Here is a 17,587-nt window from a genome sequence, read left to right as displayed (position 1 = left end):
ATCCTTGATGCGGAGAGATGAGAACAATCCACTGGAGCCAGGACCCAGACCATCTGGGCTACTTTGGAGGTAGATCCAGAGTGAGTAATAAGAATAAAAATATTATTACGGGGCGCCTGGGTGGCTCAGTCGTTAAGCGTCTGCCTTCGGCTCAGGTCCTGATCCCAGGGTCCTGGGATCGAGCCCCACGTCAGGCTCCCTGCTCCGCAGGGAAGCCTGCTTCTCCCTCTCCCACTCCCCCTGCTTGTGTTCCCTCTCTCGCTGTGTCTCTCTCTGTCAAATAAATAAATAAAATCTTAAAAAAAAAGAATAAAAATATTAGACAGGAGGTCAGTTGTTGTGGTTTTTTTTTTAATTTGCAGACATTAGGCATCTCCCATTGTGATGCAGTGGGGGCCACCCAGCATCACCTGTGAAATGTTTTTCTAAGGGAACCTTGAACCTGAATCCGATTGAACTTCTAGCACTAACTACCGGTTTAGAGGAAATTCAGCGGGGCGGGGAACCTGCACACAGGCGTGCATTCCCTCAAATCCAGGAGGCGGAAGATTTTATCAAGCGCATGTCTGGTTTATTCAACAAATAAATGAGCAGGGGGAAAAAAAACGAGAGGGGGGAGAATTTTTCTAGATTAAAGGGGCCTTAAGAGACATACCCAGTACATGCTGTGCGGGAATTTTGGATCCTGATTTGAACAAGCCAGTTGTGCAAAGACATTGTGGGAAAGTCAGGTGAATTGCACTGCTAACTAGATAAGGCATTATTGTCAATGATTTCTGGTCTGATAATAGTTTTGTGGTTCATTAAGAACAAGAGTCTCTATTTTAGAAATACATATGCCAAAATACTTCCAGGCGAAATGGTGTGTCTGGGATTTGCTCTGAACTAAATGAGCGGGGTGGGGTGGCGCAGAAGACACGTCTGGCCACACGTGGCTAATTGTTGAGGTGAGCGGCGCCTATGTGGGTGTTCATCATACCAGTTTCTCAACTCTTGGACATACTTTGCTCACTAGAGCGGAATCAAAAATGGCAGGGCCTAAAGATAGGACTTAACTGAAAAATAGGACATAATAGATTTGTTACAAGTGCAGTATGGGGGAGTCAGATTTTGTTTCTACAGAAAAGAGGGACAGATTTGGGGGCACCCGGCTGGTTCAGTGGGAGGAGCATGTGACTCTTAATCTCGGGGTTGTGAGTTCAAGCCCCACATTGCCTGTAGAGATTACTTAAAAATAAATGAAATCTTAAAAAAGAAAAAAAAAAGAGGTGCCTGGGTGGCTGAGTCGGTTGAGCGACGGACTCTTGGTTTCCACTCAGGTCATGACCTCAGGGTGGTGAGATTGAGCCTCCTTTGGCCTCTGGGCTTAGCAGGGAGTCTGCTTGAGATTCTCTCCCTCTGCCCACCCCACCCCCCGCCCCGTGCCGTGCTTGCTCTCTCTAAGATAAATAAATCTTAAAAAAAAAAAGGCTGACGTCACTAAAGTTAGAAACAAGCAGAAGACTTGGATGCACTATTTGCAACATTTATAACAAGTAATTGATGTCCAGAATATAAAGAACTCCCACAAAATAACAAGGGGGAAAAAAGCAATCCAACAGAGAAAGAGGATATCATAGTAAATATTTGTCATCTCTGTTTTAGGGAATCCTTCATTATGCGCAAACTTGGGGCACAAGGAGCCAAAGGGGCCACATCCTCGCTCCCCGCCCCCAGAGTAGCTGGGGGTGGGCGTGGCGTGAGCCTTACTGTGCCCACCGACTGCTCTCTCCCAGCCGTGGAGTCTTCAGTGGGCGCTGCAGATGGGTGGGGTGGTCATAATTGGAGTGCAGAGGGGAGGATTAAGCTTTTAGGGGCTTAAAGGAACTAAGCTTAAAAGATTCAGTCTGCAACATAATATATACAATATAATCCCATCTCCGTAGCTTCCCCCCCAAAAAACGCCCACGAGTGCTATATATTTCCTTCACTCACACCCAGAGATTGTTGCTTTTCTCTAGTGTATTCAGCCTCTCCCCACCCCCCACCCCACCCCCATGCATCTTTTCCAAGTTCAAAGACTTTCCCATCCAAAAAAATCCCCGCTTGATCCCCTGGCTCCTTCCCAGCCACTGTTTTATTCAAGCTAACAGTTTTCGGGAATAAAGGGAGGGGCCGGGGCTGGATCCGCCGGCGGCGGGAGGCAGGCCGGGAAGGGCTGCGGTTTTGTCGGGGAGCTACGTGCTTGTCCGACTATTTCAGAGAGGGGCAAGGCGCCAAAGGCTGGAGAACTCGGCAGCCTGGCTCGCGCGCGCGCACACCCGCACACGCGCGCGCATGCACCTGCACGCGTGCACACACGCGCTCCACGGTCACGGGTTCTGACTCCCGCAGCGAGGCTCTGGGCCGCGTTCGCCACCCCTGCCCCGGGGGTGGGGGGGGTGCTCACTCCCTCCTGCTCGCCGGGATGAGCAGGTCCACGCCGCGTGCAGGTGGAGGGGAGGCAGGGCTCCCGACTCAAGTGATTCTCCCCTAAACGTCGACTGTCAGAATGAGTCAGAATCCCACAGGCGCCTGTCTTGGCTTGAGTGTCCCCAAAGCAGAGCCTGGGAGAAAGGCTGGAGGGAGGGGTTTTCGCTGCAGCTGATGCGGGAAAGCGGTGAAGGCTCGCGGGCCGTGAGACAACGCGGCTGGCCGGCGTCTCCAAGCGCACGGAGCCGTGGGCGCGAGCCGGGGAGCGGTTCTCCCGCAACCCCGTTCCCCGCGCGTGCGAGCTCCGCAGCGGCTCTGGGCTAGGTCTGTGCTGGCCCCGGGCCCCTGCTGGCCCTGGACTGGACGAGCCAGGGCATAAGGCGCAGAAGGCGAGCGGGTGGCTGGGGCGGGTGGGGGCCGCTGCCCGCAGGAGGAACTGGAAAGGGGGACGTGATGGTGGGGCACCAGAGGAGTGTACCAGGAGGCCCCGCGCCCGAACTCCAGAAAGGAGGCTGAGAACACGCGGTAGCGGCCAATACACGAAACACCGAGGAACGAACTTAGGAGATATGCAAGGTTGTGTATGAAGACGACCGTAAACCTCACAAAGGTCATGAGGTTTTGAACGTAGCCAACTGACTCCTGGCGACCGGGTCCCAGTAGTGCGACCATGTCTCTTCTCCCTAGGTTAATCTGCAAATTCAAGGTTATCTGAATCAAAATTCCTATGCAATTTTTTTTCTTTTTTGGAATTGGACACCAGGATTCTAAATTTATCTGAAGGACAAAATTTTAAGGAGAACAGTAATGGGGCGGGGGGGGCGGGCTTATCCTATCACATATTAAAATATAAAGGAGGTAATGAAAGCATTCCTGGCTCAGGAATGAGCGGATGGATCAGTGACATGGAACAGGCTAGAACTGGATGCAGAGAGTTAACGGGGACTGTTTTGTTTGTGACAGAAATCCAGGGGGAACCAGCTCAAGCAAAGAAAGGAGCATCTCAGGATGGTGGAGTAGCTCATGGGCTCTCTGAGGCAGCTGGGCCTCATGAATCCACAAGGGGGCTGGTGCCCTGCAGGCCCACCCAGAAGTCCTCTGTTCCTATCAGCTCTACTCCTCTGGGGCTCCAGCCTCATTGTTTTCTCTTGTTGCAGACGGGCTTTTCCATGCTTCAGTTCCCAGCCTCCAAAACCCTGGGTCTCATACCTTCCCCTTCTGTCTCTCTCTCTCTCTCCCCCCCTCTCTCTTCCTCTCTCCCCTTCTCCAAACTCCCATGGATGGGAGACACTGATTGGCTCCTTTTGGGTCAGCTAACACTGGGCCAGTAAACTGGAGCCAAGGACAAGATCATGTCATGGTGGCTGCTAGAGTGGCCACATGGAAGGGAGAGGGAGAGATCATGGAAATATGGTGACCTGGGGGGATGGGGTTGGAGGTGGGCGTGGGCCAACCATACAGCAGATATCTGTTACCTCAAAAATATAGATAAGAATTTAGTAGCTAGTTGGAACGTAATCAGAAATATATATTTGGTCTCTGTCCCCAGTTCCTGACACCAAGCTCCTAAATCCTTTGGCATTTCTTGGACAATAGGAGCATCTTTTGCTTAATGAGGTGGCCTTGTGGTCTCCTGGAGAGTTTCACATTGGTAGCTGGTCACTCCCCAAACCAAGCCATGTTTAGGAGCTCGGGACTTCCAGCTCACCCCCATCCTCCATGCAGGGGAGAGGGGCCGGAGATTGAGTTAATAATTGATCATGCCTATGTGATGAAGCCTCCGTAAAAATCTTTACACTATGGGGTTCACAGAGCTTCTGTGTCAGCGAACACATTCACCTGCCAGGGGAATGGCACCACTCCAAACACCTGCGCTTAAACCTTTCTGGACTTCTTGTATACTTCTTCCTCTGGCTGTTCATGTGTGTTCTTAATCATATCCTTTATACGTGCAAGTGTTTCCCTGAGTGTTGTGAGACATTAGCGCAAACTATCAAATCCAAAGAGGGGGTCGTGGGCACACCTGATTTATAGCTGATCGGTCGCAAGTGCAGGTGACAATCTGGGACTGTAAATGGCATCCAAAGTGGAGGGAAGGCAGTCTTGTGGGACGGAGCACTTTATCGATGGGGTCTGCACTGACTCTGGGTAGTTAGGGTCATAATGGAACTGTAGGATGCTCAGTTGGTGTCTGCAGAGTTGGAAAATTGGTTGGTGTGGGAACCTCCCCCCCACCCCCTACACTTGGTGTCAGAAGTGCTGCGAGTAGAGGAAACGAGAGTTTTCCTTTAATAATGAAGGAGGAGTTTCAAATCAGAGAACAGGTGTAGTACACAGCGGTGAAGCAGTTGCTATCCCATTCACTGACCTCATCAAATTAAAAAAATATTGGGCGATGGGAATCATTTATTTCTTATGTTCTATCTTTCTCGATTCTGAATGGCTAGAACGATACTTCTCAAAAAGTCTGGATCAAATGAGATATTTCTTTTTTTTGTAAAATGTTTTATTTATTTATTTGAGAGAGAGCAAGCGAGCACGAGCAGGGGGAGGGGCCGAGGGAGAGGGAGAAGCAGACTCCCCGATGAGCAGAGAGCCCAGTGCGGGTACTCAATCCCAGGAACCCAGGATCATGACCTGAACCGAAGGCAGAAGTTTGGGTGACTGAGCCACCCAGGCCTCCCTGCCACTAATGTTTTAATAGGAGGTGAAGAACACTTCAAATTTCAAAGCTGAAAACCTTTCCCATGAAATAAAAACCAGAGAGCTTCCTCCCGCCCCTGAAGTCACGTGTCTGACCATAAATAAACTCTTTTGAAATGCTGTGGAATGCACTCCACCTGTGTGGTGGAAAGTACCGCACGATTATATCTTAACGCCTCGACAGGATTCAGGAAGTCTGACTGTTAATAAAATATTGCTACTGGTTGGTTTTCCCTAACCCCCTTCCACCAAACCAATACCCTCAGCACAGCGCATACCTGTAGCATAAATGTATTCTATATTCAGATTTTTCAATCCTGGTGCTTCTGTTGCCATTTTCAGCGGGATAATAATAACAGGTACACAGAGCCCTTTCTGTAATCTCAAACCAATGGGAAAGGAAGGGAGGCACCAAGACACTGAGATAGGTCATCCTTAAAGGCAAACGCACTCGGTGCATCCCCACGCAGTAATCACAATGAGGCACCTATGCACTTGCTCCTTGTTTTCCAAATGAACTGTCTGGGGCAGCCTTTGAGGATCTACTCAGCCTCCGTGGGGAGACGACCTGCGACAGCTTCTCATGACTGTCTCAGTCGGGGGAGAAGAAACGTTCTTGCAGATTAGCCAGGCCAGGGGGCCAGGGGTGTGCCGGCAGAAGCATAGAGGGTCTATGGCACGTCTCTCATCTCTTCTGTCACCATCGAGTGCATCTTAGGGCTACATTGGTTCACCGGTACCCACCAATGCCTATAGGAAGCCATTCCACCTGCCACGGCAGGGAGGAGGGCCGGGGGAGAGAGGGAGAAGCCGTGTCTCATGAGTGAGCAGGCCGCTGGTTGGAAGAACGTGACACCTCCTGACGGAAGAGGAAAGGGTAAAACCCACCCAGGAATGATGGACCTGAAACTGTCCCCTTTGGGATGCCGCACCCAGCCCACAGCCTCTGTGAAAATCCCCCCATCACTGGGACGTTGGTCCTCACGCATGGTGCCACCTCCTCAGTTTTGCTCTTGACTTCATTAAGTAGCCGGTTGCTTTTAGGGATTTTCCGCGTGTCCTTCTCTACTCACTGACGGTGAGCTTGGATGTAGCCAGTGAGAACTGCAAACTGAAGGAGAAACAAATCTGCCTCCCACTCTCTTGTCGGCAACTTTCCACCCGCCTGGAAAATTAAACCCACCTGCCATCCGGAGGATGCGCCTGGAGCACGGCCGGGAGGTCACACTTCTGCAGAAGGCCCGGATTCCTGCCCCGGGCACCATTGCTTCTCAGCAAATCTGCAAGGCCCAGCGGCTCAAGTCTTCCTCCAGAGGCTGCCCGACTGGTCCCGGCCATGTGCAGGGGCTCGGCTCTCAGGGACATCGCAGGGGCTCAGACGGCTCTGTCGCACTGTCCTTCCCTTGTCACCCACCTGCCCGCTCCGGGGCGGGGCTCTCCTCTGCACCCACCCACGTGCGTCCTCTCCCTCCCGAGTCACGCCCCCTCTAGACATCCTGCTACAATTATCGATGGGTCCCCCTTTTCAGATCGGTGTTATGGCTGGACCGACCGTCGTGGTTCTTGCTATGATTGCAAGATGCCCTTCGGCAACAACCATCAGGAAACCTTGAAAAAATAAAGATTTATTGCTTACAAATGACTCGGAGACTACACAGCACACCTGGGGCCACGCAGCGAGGCGGCAGATGCAGTGAGAGCATGCGCGGCCGGGGATTTTATTGGGGTCAAGGGCGGGGGCTTAGGGGTTTGTGCAGGCTCATTCTACTGGCGAATTTATTTATTTATTTTTAAAAGATTTTATTTATTTATTTGAGACAGAGAACTAGCGGTGGGGAGGAGCTGACGGAGAGGGAGAAGTAGGCTCTCTGCTGAGCTGGGAGCCCGATGTGGGGCTCGATCCCAGGACCCCGGGATCATGACCGGAGCGGAAGGCAGACGCTTATCCGACTGAGCCAGCCAGGCGCCCCTGAAATCCCTTTTCTGCAGGCCCAGCGCCTGCATTGCAGCGTTGGGCACCGCAGCCGGCCTGGAAATGATGTTACGGAATGGGAGGGAGCGCGGGGCCGCAAGACATGGTGGGGAAGGCAGGCTCAGCGGCTGGGTCCTCACGTCCTGCCTGTGTGACGCTAGCCCCTCCCAAAGGCCTATTTTCGGCCCCTGTTGTGGGACAAGATGCTGTGTTAGGTGCCAGGCTGGGGCAGCAGGACATGGAGAAGCCAGGCACCCAAGGTCAAGGTTACCGGAGAGTGTGGCTACTTCTTGCATTAGTCAGAACTCCCGGGAGGGGGTCGGGGGGCGGTGGGGTGTGTGTGACAGAAGCAACAAGAATTTATTGACTCATGAAACCAAACCCCAGCAGGGCAGGGAGGGAGCTGATCTTTGACACTCCTGGCAGGAACTGCAGGCAGCTAAGACCCTCCGAGACCCTCCCTGTCCTCTGCATGTTGGCGCCGCTCCCCCAGGCCCACCTGTCCGCAAGCCCACAGCCACAGCAGCCGCAGTCCTGTGAACATCTTCGCGTCCCCAACAGGAACACGTCTGCATAAGTCGGCTTTAAACTCGTGGTCCGTAAAGCATACAGAAGGAGTAAGGAGAATGGAAAAAAGGAAAAGAAAGAAAGAAATTCCATTTTCAGTGAAGCTGGTAACTAGACATATGCACAGACTCCAAGATCGGCCAAGGCCGAACCTGGGGTTAGGAGAAAGGGAAATGGGGGCATGGCAAGAGGGGGTAGGGGCTGCAGCTTTCAGGGTTTGGGGGTCCTACAAAAAATCCCACAGTTGAGGGGAGCCCCGGGTTGGGCTTCCCTCTCAGCAGAGAGTCATCCTCTTTTCCTCTCCCTCTGCCCCTCCCCCTGTGCCCACACACACTCTCTCTCTTTCTCACAATAAATAAATAAATAAATAAATAAAATGTTTTTTAAAAATCCCACAATTGAGTCTTATCCAGAGGAAACAGCCGAGGAGAGCGCCTCTGGGCTGTGATGCTGGGAAGGCCGCTGTGCCATGAGTTGGCCGAGGACAATCCAACCCATTCTGTCTAAGCAAGGAACTGGCATGGCCTTGCTGAGAGACACCCAGAGAGACAAATGTGGAAAATGGCCGTAAGACTCTTGAATAGATGAAGAATGCCCTCCCGAAAAAATGTGCCTTGGAGTGGTTGAAGACAGTGACTAGACGCTTTGGTCCGAATTAGGAACATTAGTCAAGTGAGCAGCCTCATGAGGGGAGGTCCTAGGGCGGAAATGCAAGGGCTCAGAGAAGAGATTGTGAGACCACAGGAGACATGACGTGAGAGCTGCTCAGTCACTGAAGGAAATGGGAGATGAATATCACAAACAGTAGAGAAATAAAAATGCAGTTGGAAGGAGCATGAGGGGGAACAGACCCTGTGGAATATACTGTACCGGACATAACAAGTAGAGGGGATGAAAGTGAGCAAATGAAATGGGAATGAAGGTAGAGCTAAAAAGAATGAGAGAGAAATCACATATATATGTATGTAAAATATATATCTCTATATTATACATAGACATGTCCTGTATTCTACATATGACATGCAAAGAGGTCTAACATACACATAGTTAAAATCTCTGAAGAAGAAACCCCAACCAATTGGTAGAACATACACACATTTCAATAAATAATTCGAGAAAGTTTTCCTCAGATGAATCTATATATTGAAAGAGAAAACTATAGGCCAGGGAAAACTGATCAAGCATGTTGAATTTTAAAAATAAGGAATTTTTTCAGCAGCCAGGAATAAAAGGGTCAAGCCACTTTCAAGGGGGTAAAGATCAGGCCAGGCTTGGATGTCCACAGATCCACAACCAGCGCCGGCAGAGGTGGCACAAGATTCTCAAGGAAACAAGGGGAGTCAGGATTTTACAAAAAGGCCACAGTTTTCTGTCCTCCTTCCCCTATCTCCTCCCAGCAACCACTGGTGTTTTTACTGTCTCAAAATAGTTTCGCTTTTTCCAAAATGTCATATAGTTGGAACCCTATGGTGTGTAGCCTTTCCAGAGTGGCTTCTTTCTCTTAGCAATATGTATTTAAATTTCCTCCATGGCTTTTGGTTGCTTAATAGCTCATTTTTTTTTTCTATTCCATTGGGTGGAAGCACCCCAGTTTGCTTATCCATTCATCTCTTGAGGGATACTTTGCTTGCTTTCAGTTTGGGACAATTATGAATAAAGCTGCTATAGACATTCACAGGCAGGTTTTGGGTGGACATCAGTTTTCCACTCATTTGGATAAATACCTAGGCATGTGACTGCTGGATTGTATGGTCAGTCTACATTTAGCTTTGTAAGAAATGACCAAATTGTCTTCCAAAGTGGCGGGGCCATGTTGCATTCCCAGTGGCAGTGAATGAGAACTTCTGTTGTCGGTGTTCTGGATTTTAGCCATTCTAATAGGTGTGCAGTGGTGTCCCACTGGTGTTTTAATTTTAAGTGCCCTCGTGACATAGGATGTGAGCATCTTTTCATACGCTTACCTGCCACCTGCACGTCTTTGGTGAGGTGACTGTTCAGATGTTTCGCCCATTTCTCAATTGGGTCGTTTGTTTTCTTATTGTTGAATTTTAGGAGCTCTTTGTGAACTTTTTTTTAAAGATTTTATTTTTCAGTAATCTCTACACCCAATGTGGGGCTCAAACTTACAACTCCAAGATCAAGAGTCTCACGTTCCACTGACTGATCCAGCCGGATACCCCAACTCTTTATAAATTTTGAATAGAAGTCTCTTATCAGATATATGTTTTGCAAATCCCCCCATTCCGGGTCTGTGATTTGTCTTTTAATTCTCTAAACCATAGACACTTTTGGACATGTATGATTTGAGAATAGTCTCATGAGCTCTCCTTGAAGAGATCACTAGAGGATGAACTTGGGTCAACTCAGGAATAAGCGGGTACATTTTAGTAAAAGGAAGGTACTGCATATTGAATGTGTTTATCACAGAACTAACATGAAAGTTTGGTGGTAGGGTTGGGAGACAGAAAGAGGAAAGTTGAGGATATAAGCTAATTCATTTATCGTTCATTAAAAAAACAACAACCAAATTTGAAAAGGTGGATTATTTTCTGGGAAAATGTTATTTGCCAGAAAGATCCCAGAAGAGAGAAAATATAAACAGGGGCTTTTATAAAAGAAATACAGAAAGTTTTCAGTGAGTCAGTAGCTTCCCCCGAAGCCTCAGACTCTGCCGATTTCACAAAAAATTCTAACAGAGGAGATTTTTGGATAGTGTTCCAGGGCACAGAAAAAGAGGAAAAATCTCCACATTATTTTAATTAAGGCAGTACAATTCCAACACTTGATAAAAATTACACAAATATTACCTGTCGGTTGCCCACCTGGGTAAACTGTAGCTAGGTGTGTGTGTGTGTGGGGGGGGAGTTTGGACACAGATACACAGGAGTGAAGACGATGTGAGGACACCGGGGAGACCACCACCTGCGAGCCAGGGAGAGAGGCCTGGAACACAGCCTTCCTCATTGCCCTTGGAAGGAGCCAGCCCTGCTGATGACACCTTGATCTTGGACTTCCAGCCTCCAGGACTGTGAGGAATTACATTTCTTTCTTTTTTTAAAGATTTTGTTTATTCATTTGAGAGAGAGAGAGAGCATGCACGGGCGGGGAGAGGGGCAGAGGGAGAAGCAGTCTCCCTGCTGAGCAGGGAGCCAGATGCGGGACTTGATCCCAGGACCCCGGGACCATGACCTGAGCCGATGGCAGATGCTTAACCCGACTGAGCCGCCCAGGTGCCCAGGAATTACACTTCTGCTGTTCAAGCCCCCCAGCCTGTGCTACTTGCTTACAGTAGCCCTAGCAAATGAAGATTGCTCCCCTCGGGCGTGGATGCCCATAAAATACACGGTCACCGCGGAAAATCTGCAATGCCACAAAATAACCAAATCCACCAACAAAAATTCCTGTGCGAACAAATTAGGATGAAGTCGTAAAACCCCACAAGTGAGGACTGCATCCAGCAAGAGTGGTAGTAACAGATTCCAGTTCTGGATCCCAATTGATTACATTTCTCGTGGGCAGTAGGTCCGTTTTGGCAGACAAGGCCGGCACACCATGGGATCACTGCTTTGAACAGTGACCCCCATTCAGAGTGTTGGCCATGAACTTGCCCCTCTCAGGACCCCTCAGGACCACCCCTTCAGTTTCTGGGACGAGAAATTCCTTCTTTCCTCAGGCTGAAGACCCCATACCATCAGGTGTCCTGATCCAGAAGGTGGAGGAGGGCCTTCCCCATCAAACGAGCTTTTGTTGTATTTTTAGCGGTTTGTTTCTCTGTCCCCAGATTCCTGGATGAAAGGAACAAAAGTTCACTGGGCGGCTTTCAACTTTGATTTGGATTTTGTCACCCTTTTTCTTCTTTTCCAGGTCTTTTTCTGCCTGTTGGGGCCGAAGGCTTCCCTACCACGGATGACCGCTGGGTGCTCCCACCAGCTCCCACAGTGGGACCCCGATTTCTGTTTTGGTGCAGGGAAAGAGAACAATTCACAAACACACAAAACGCCAAATGAGTTCTTTAAAATTCAATCCAATTGACAATAACTTTTTTTTTTGGATCTTACAACTGGTGTTTTTGTCTTGGATCCTGTTCAGGAATGAAATGAAGATATTCTACTGTGCTTAACAAGAGGACGGTTCTCAATGAAACAATATGGCTTGTTGTTCAACGGAGGTGCTAAATCCTTAAACAAACAGGCCATTTCAGTGCACTTGATTAATTGTATTTTTACTGCAAACATTGAAGGACCTCAAAAAACAGAGGGTCATGTTCCCACTGGTAGAATAAAACCTTAGGTTTGTTTTAGGAACAAATGAACTCTTCCTTATCAGCACTTTCTGGGTTCAGGGGGAGTGGGGGGGCCGTGAGGAACACGTTTAAGACCAAATTAACCTGTTATGACCTGTTAGAAACACTTAAAGCAGAAATTCCACATCAGAAGTACAACCTATGCAGACATGAAAAACAAACCTACCACAGTTTCCAACATGAACATTTGTAGTTTTCATAAGTTACGCAGCTGTGTGTTTAAAAAAAAAAAGTCATTTCCTCAAATCAATGAAGACTTTTGATCTTGCCATTTGCAAAAACATGACTACACCTTGAAAAGGCATTACACTTAGTGGAATGAGCCAGACAGAGAAAGGCAAATACACAAAAAAAGAAAAAAAGACAAATACAGTATGATGTCCCTTATTTGTAGAATCTAAAAAACAGAAAGGAGCTCATGAGCTCATAGATACAGAGGACAGATGGGTGGTCGCCAGAGGTGGGGTGGGTGGTAGGTGAAATGCGTGAAGGGGGTCAAAAGTTATGGACTTTCAGTTACAAAATAAGTACGTCATGGAGATGTAATACACAGCATGATGACGATAGCTAATAACACTGCATGGCATATTTCTAAGTGGTGAATAGAGCAGATCTTACAAGTTCTCATCACAAGAAAGAAATTTTTGTGGCCATGTATGCTGACAGATGTTACCTAGATTTATTGTAGTGATCACTTTGCAAGATCTACAAATATCGAATCCTGACGTCGTCCACCTGAAACGAATATAATGTCCTATGTCAATTACACTTTGATAAAAATAAAGTTTGAGACAAATGCACAAAAAAGTGAATCCAAGGCAAAAGGCGACAGACTTCGCAGAAGAGGCAGAAAATATGATGGAGGTTCATGGAAGGAATTCCAAATACAATCATACCACTGAAATTGAAATAAATATATTTTGAAGCTTTAAAGAAAAGACTCTGGAAAGACTCTGGATACTTCAGCCGGTGGTGACACGGACAGGGCCAAAATGGTGAGCAGACTGGGGGTCCTCAGGGAGGACCCAAGGGGGATGCAGGACACCATGGGGGCACGGATCCCCAAGTGGCTCGGTGTTGGTGAGAAGCAGCAAAGACGGAGCAAGAAACACAGAACAGCCCAGCTGGTGACCATACAGACCCAGCTGGGCAGGAGGCATGGGAAGACAAGTCGTCCGGGACAGTGAGTATGGGGATGTGGCCTCTAGGCCAAGAGAAGGGCAAGGTCAAAAGAATACACCTTTCGTTCCATCGGCGCTCAACAACCTCTCGGCCCCAAGTCGGTGGGATGTGTGCTTCCATCCTGAGGGTGTGTAAATATGGGGGAATCCAGGTATCAAATCAATGAGCCTTTGCCAAGGCCTTACTGTCTGCTAAATTCTATGTTGTCCTGTTGAGGTTCTACAACACAATATGGTGCCTTTTTTTTTTTTTTTTTTAAGATTTTCTTCATCTGTTTGAGAGAGAGAGAGTGTGTGGGAGAGGGACAAGCAGACTCCGTGCTGAGTGTGGAGCCCGACACGGGGCTCGATCCCAGGATGCCGGGATCATAACCTGAGCCCAAATCAAGAGTTGGACACTTCACCGACTGAGCCACCCAGTGCCCCAGTGCCTGTCTTGAAGGAAGGCAGGAACCCACCTATTGAGGGTCTATTAGGGGCTCGGTGTTTTATAACAACTCTCTCTCAATCCGTCCAATGACCCTACTGGGTAGGTGAGCTGATTGTGATTTTATAGATAGAGAAACTGAGTCTCAGAGGTTAAATGACTTGACCAAGGTGATTCGCCTATAGCCCGTTGGAAACCAGACTGGAAGCCTGGCTCTTCTCTCCCTCCACAATGTGTTCAGTGCTTCTCTGCATCACGCTATCGAGGAGGGGGCACAGAACACATGTATTGCTGTCCCCACGACAGGCTTCACCAGCTTGGAGGACAACTAAGGGGACCTGTGTTTTTCATATTCAAAGTTTTGTTCAAGACCTCATGGGTCAGATTAGCGGGAAGTCCCCTGGCTGGCTCCGTCGGTAGAGTGTGCGACTCTTGCTCTTGGTGTCTCAGTTCGAGCCCCACGTTGGGCATAGAGCTTAATTAACTAAATTAAAGTCAATTAAAAATAAGTTAAAGGGCCAGACCCAGCTCCATATGCCTTGCAGAGAGAGGCCCACCAGCAGGCTGCATTCTACTGCCTTGTTGCTTCTGCCACTGTCGCCAGAGGCAGCTGCTGCTGCTGGAAGGGGGTCTCCCACAGCCTGGGACCCCCCCCATACTGGGCTTGACCCAGAGGGCCATGTCCTCGGGCCCTAAGGCACAACACTTTAGTTCCTATTCCTTGATCCGCTATGTTTCCCAAATCACCTTCCCATTCTGCCACACCTGCCCCCCCCCCCCCCGGGAACCATTCCAGGCCTTGGCATTGATACGAGGCGAGGCGCTGTGGACTGAATGTTCCCACCCCCGCCCCCAGCTCCTGCACTGAGACCCTAACCCCTGGTGGAATGGCATTTGGTATTTGGAGGCGGGCCTTTGGGGGGGTGATTAGCTCATGCAGATGGAGCCCCTTGTAAGAAGAGGAGAGGAACCAGCGCCTCCCCATCTCTGCCATGGGAGGACACGGCAAGAAGGTGGGTGTCTGCAAACTGGGAAGGGGGCCCTCACCAGACACCGAATCTGCGGGCACCTTGATCTTGGCCGTTCCAGAAGTGTGGGAGACAAATGTCCGTGGCTTAAGCCGCCTGCTCTGTGGTATTTGGTTATAGCAGCCTGAGCTGACCAAGACACAGGGTCACTAGATCCGCCTCCTCCTCTGCTCATGACTGGGTCCCCGTGGGCCGTGTGGCTCCCTGCCCTGTCAGCAGGCCTTCCCCGAAGCCATCTGTGTCCGTTAGGGAGGCTCTGAAGACGTTACACCTCCAAGGGAAAGGGACTGGGGTCTCTCTCATTTGTTGACATCGATTTTACCTTTAATTTTGTCAGCTTTATTGAGGTATGGTTGACGAATCCGTCTCTTCAATTCCCAAGAGGTGCTGTGGCCCCTGTGAAAAGTGCCCACATCGATGTCTCCAGCCGCGGGATCCGCGAGAGGATCCTGGACAGGGCGGGCCGGGCTGCCTCCCATCCCCCGCCTGAGGCTGCTGGCTTCTCACTTCTCTGCGGAGGGCAGCCTGGCCGGCTTCCGGCAGAGCGAGAGTCTTTCGCAAGCTCACCCTCAGAGGGAATGTATGAGCAATTTTTACCCGTCAGCTTGGGCAAACAAAACAAGTTCATGCGCCTATAACCAGGGGCCATGTTTCATCATTAAAAGTGAATTAGAAGCAAAGCTATTGGCAGGTTGGGTCATAGGCAGCAGAGGTACCTGGAGGCAAGGAGGCTGGGGCAGGGGAGGGGTCAGGGGATGGATGCCAGAGGAGGTGTGTGGATGCAAGGGGGGTGGGGAACGACTTGGGAGATTAATCCAAGCGGGAACCCGGAGGCAGGACTCGTTTGGCACCAAGTGTGGACCAAACAGTGAGATCTGGGGGGTGGCTTATATTCAGGGTGGGCTGGAGGAAGACTCACTCACGTCTGACCTGGGGCCCAGAGATGGGGATCCGAGCACCCACGCAGGGCTGAGCCCCAGTCTGGAGAGGGCGGGGCTTGCACAGAGGTCAGAAGTCCCCAAGGCTGGAGGCGGGCTGTGGGCCAGGGACCGGGCAGCAGGACATGCAGCCAGGCCCTTCTGCATACCTTCTGGGCAGGGGGTGCAAGAAGGGCACCCCCCTCCTCGGCCTGCCAGCGACCAACAGACTCTGCGTGGAGGCCCGAGCGGGGTGGAAGCCTCTGAGTCCCGCTTCCCTCCCAGATCAAGGTCTTCTCTGCTTCTGGCTCCAGCCAGTTTGCAAGCCACAAAACCAGTTTGAACTTGTCTCAAAAACTTGCTGAGTGAAGCTCTAAAATTGGGATCGGCTGGCTTGCACCTGCCCCTAACCTTTAAGGAAACAGCCATGAGGTTTCACTGAGGCAGTTTGTCCAGGAGGCAGCTGCCAAGACACCCCAGGGCGGTGCTGGGGGGGAGCACCTGCAGGGAAGCAGGTGGGACAGGTGGTCCTGCCTGGTGGGAGGGGCTGTCGCCCCAGACTGGGAGCCAGGGGGTCTGTCCTGCCCTGGGAGAGCCCCGTGGGGAGGTAGTAGAGTGGCTGGGTCCCTGTGGACCCCCCTCTACCCCCATTCCTAATTTTACTAAGACAGAGAAAGGAAGCAAAGGTCTGGTAGGAGTTGTAGGGTGCATTGTGTCCTTTTGTGGCAAGTAAAGCCCAAGGGACCTCTTTCTACCAAGTTTTTACAAACAGAACTTAGAAACTCAACTGTCCTGGTTTCTAACCCCGAGTTCCATAGATCCGGGGATTGAATGGGGGAGAGAAACTATCACCTTCTGATACCATGGCGACCTGACACCGTCAGGGTCTTTGCAAGCTTTTAACTGATCCCTGATCTGTCTCAGAGTATCGGGAAAGTGACAGGGTTCCGGCTAGAACAAGTGAACACAAATTAAGAAACACAAAAACTGATCAGACGAAAATAGTTGCTCTTGTAGCTCTAAGAATGACCTCCTGACTGTTTAAAGTTTCGCTTCAGTTATTGGGAGGGAGGTGTGGTATTACCGAGTAGGTGGGCAGCAGGAGAGTCTGGGTCCCCACGACTGGAGCCTTCCGCAGCTGTGACCATGCAGTGGCGCTGTCATCCCGCGTCTGGGGAGCTGAGAGACAGAAAAGACAGACCCAGCTTCTTCACCGGAGAGAGAGTCCCGCCCCCCAACACGAAGGCACCTGCAATGCCTCTAACGGGGATGGAAAGAAGTTTTATAGAAATGTCCCAAAATGGGAAAACTCGGGTTTTTTTCCTCCCCGTGCAGGGGAAACCCCAGTTCTGCCATTTCTGGGTCCCCAAGTGTGTGGAGGTTTCTCCCCCGCAGCAATTCTGCGACACCAGCTGGGTGTCCACCTGGAGGTGGCGTCAGACCCCACAGGTCAGGGGCTCAGTCCTGCAAGACTGCCCCTTCCTTCCTCCAGATCCAGCTGCAAGCCCAGGACCCCCTGTGCTTTTGAGCCACTGGCTCTAGATGGGAGGGTCCCACCACCCCCTGCGTGGGTTTGGTTGGTTCGTGATGGAGGCTTACAGGACTCAGGGAAACGCTTGCTCACATTTACTGGTTTATCAAAGGACATGACAGAGGCCACCGGGGAGCAGCCAGAGGAAGAGGTGAGCAGGGCGAGGTCTGGGAGGGTCCTGAGCACGGGAGCTTCTGTCCCCGTGGAGTTGGGGTGCGTCACCTGCCCCCCCCGGGTGGATGTGTTCACCAGCCCGGAAACCCCCATTCCCTGACTATTGCGGTTTTACGGAGGCGTCCCTGTGAGGACATGATTGATTATTAACTGTTTGGGGCTCCTCTCCCCTCTCTGGGGAACGGGGGTCAAGGCTGAAAACTCCAAGCTTCCAGTCTGGGCCCTGTCCTTCTGCGGATCAGATGCCAGCCAGGAGCCAGCCAGGAGCCCACCCAGAGTCCCCTCGATAGGACCAATGAGGCTCCTGGTGTTCTGGCCACTTGGGAGTTTACA

General features: G+C 50.5%; 1 long non-coding RNA gene across 4 annotated transcripts; it reads right to left on the bottom strand.

Moving 5' to 3' along the window:
* Window positions 1–10,169: 10,169 nt before the first annotated feature.
* On the bottom strand, window positions 10,170–17,178 carry LOC112817224 (uncharacterized). 4 transcript variants are annotated; one of them, XR_003206334.2, is made up of 4 exons: window positions 16,634–17,178; window positions 14,674–14,903; window positions 12,670–12,731; window positions 10,170–11,646 (listed from the first exon to the last, which is right to left on the bottom strand). It is a non-coding gene; the product is annotated as an uncharacterized lncRNA (long non-coding RNA). The 4 variants fall into 4 exon arrangements; XR_003206332.2 differs by having other exon boundaries at window positions 14,652–14,903; window positions 16,634–17,177; XR_003206333.2 differs by lacking the exon at window positions 14,674–14,903 and having other exon boundaries at window positions 16,634–17,165.
* Between the last annotated feature and the right edge of the window lie 409 nt (window positions 17,179–17,587).

This window comes from Callorhinus ursinus, unplaced genomic scaffold (assembly GCF_003265705.2).
Source record: "Callorhinus ursinus isolate GAN/ISIS: 27379988/994484 unplaced genomic scaffold, GSC_fseal_2.0 scaffold43, whole genome shotgun sequence".
Classification (NCBI taxonomy): Eukaryota; Metazoa; Chordata; class Mammalia; order Carnivora; family Otariidae; genus Callorhinus; species Callorhinus ursinus.
This window is presented reverse-complemented; position numbering and strand designations above follow the sequence as displayed.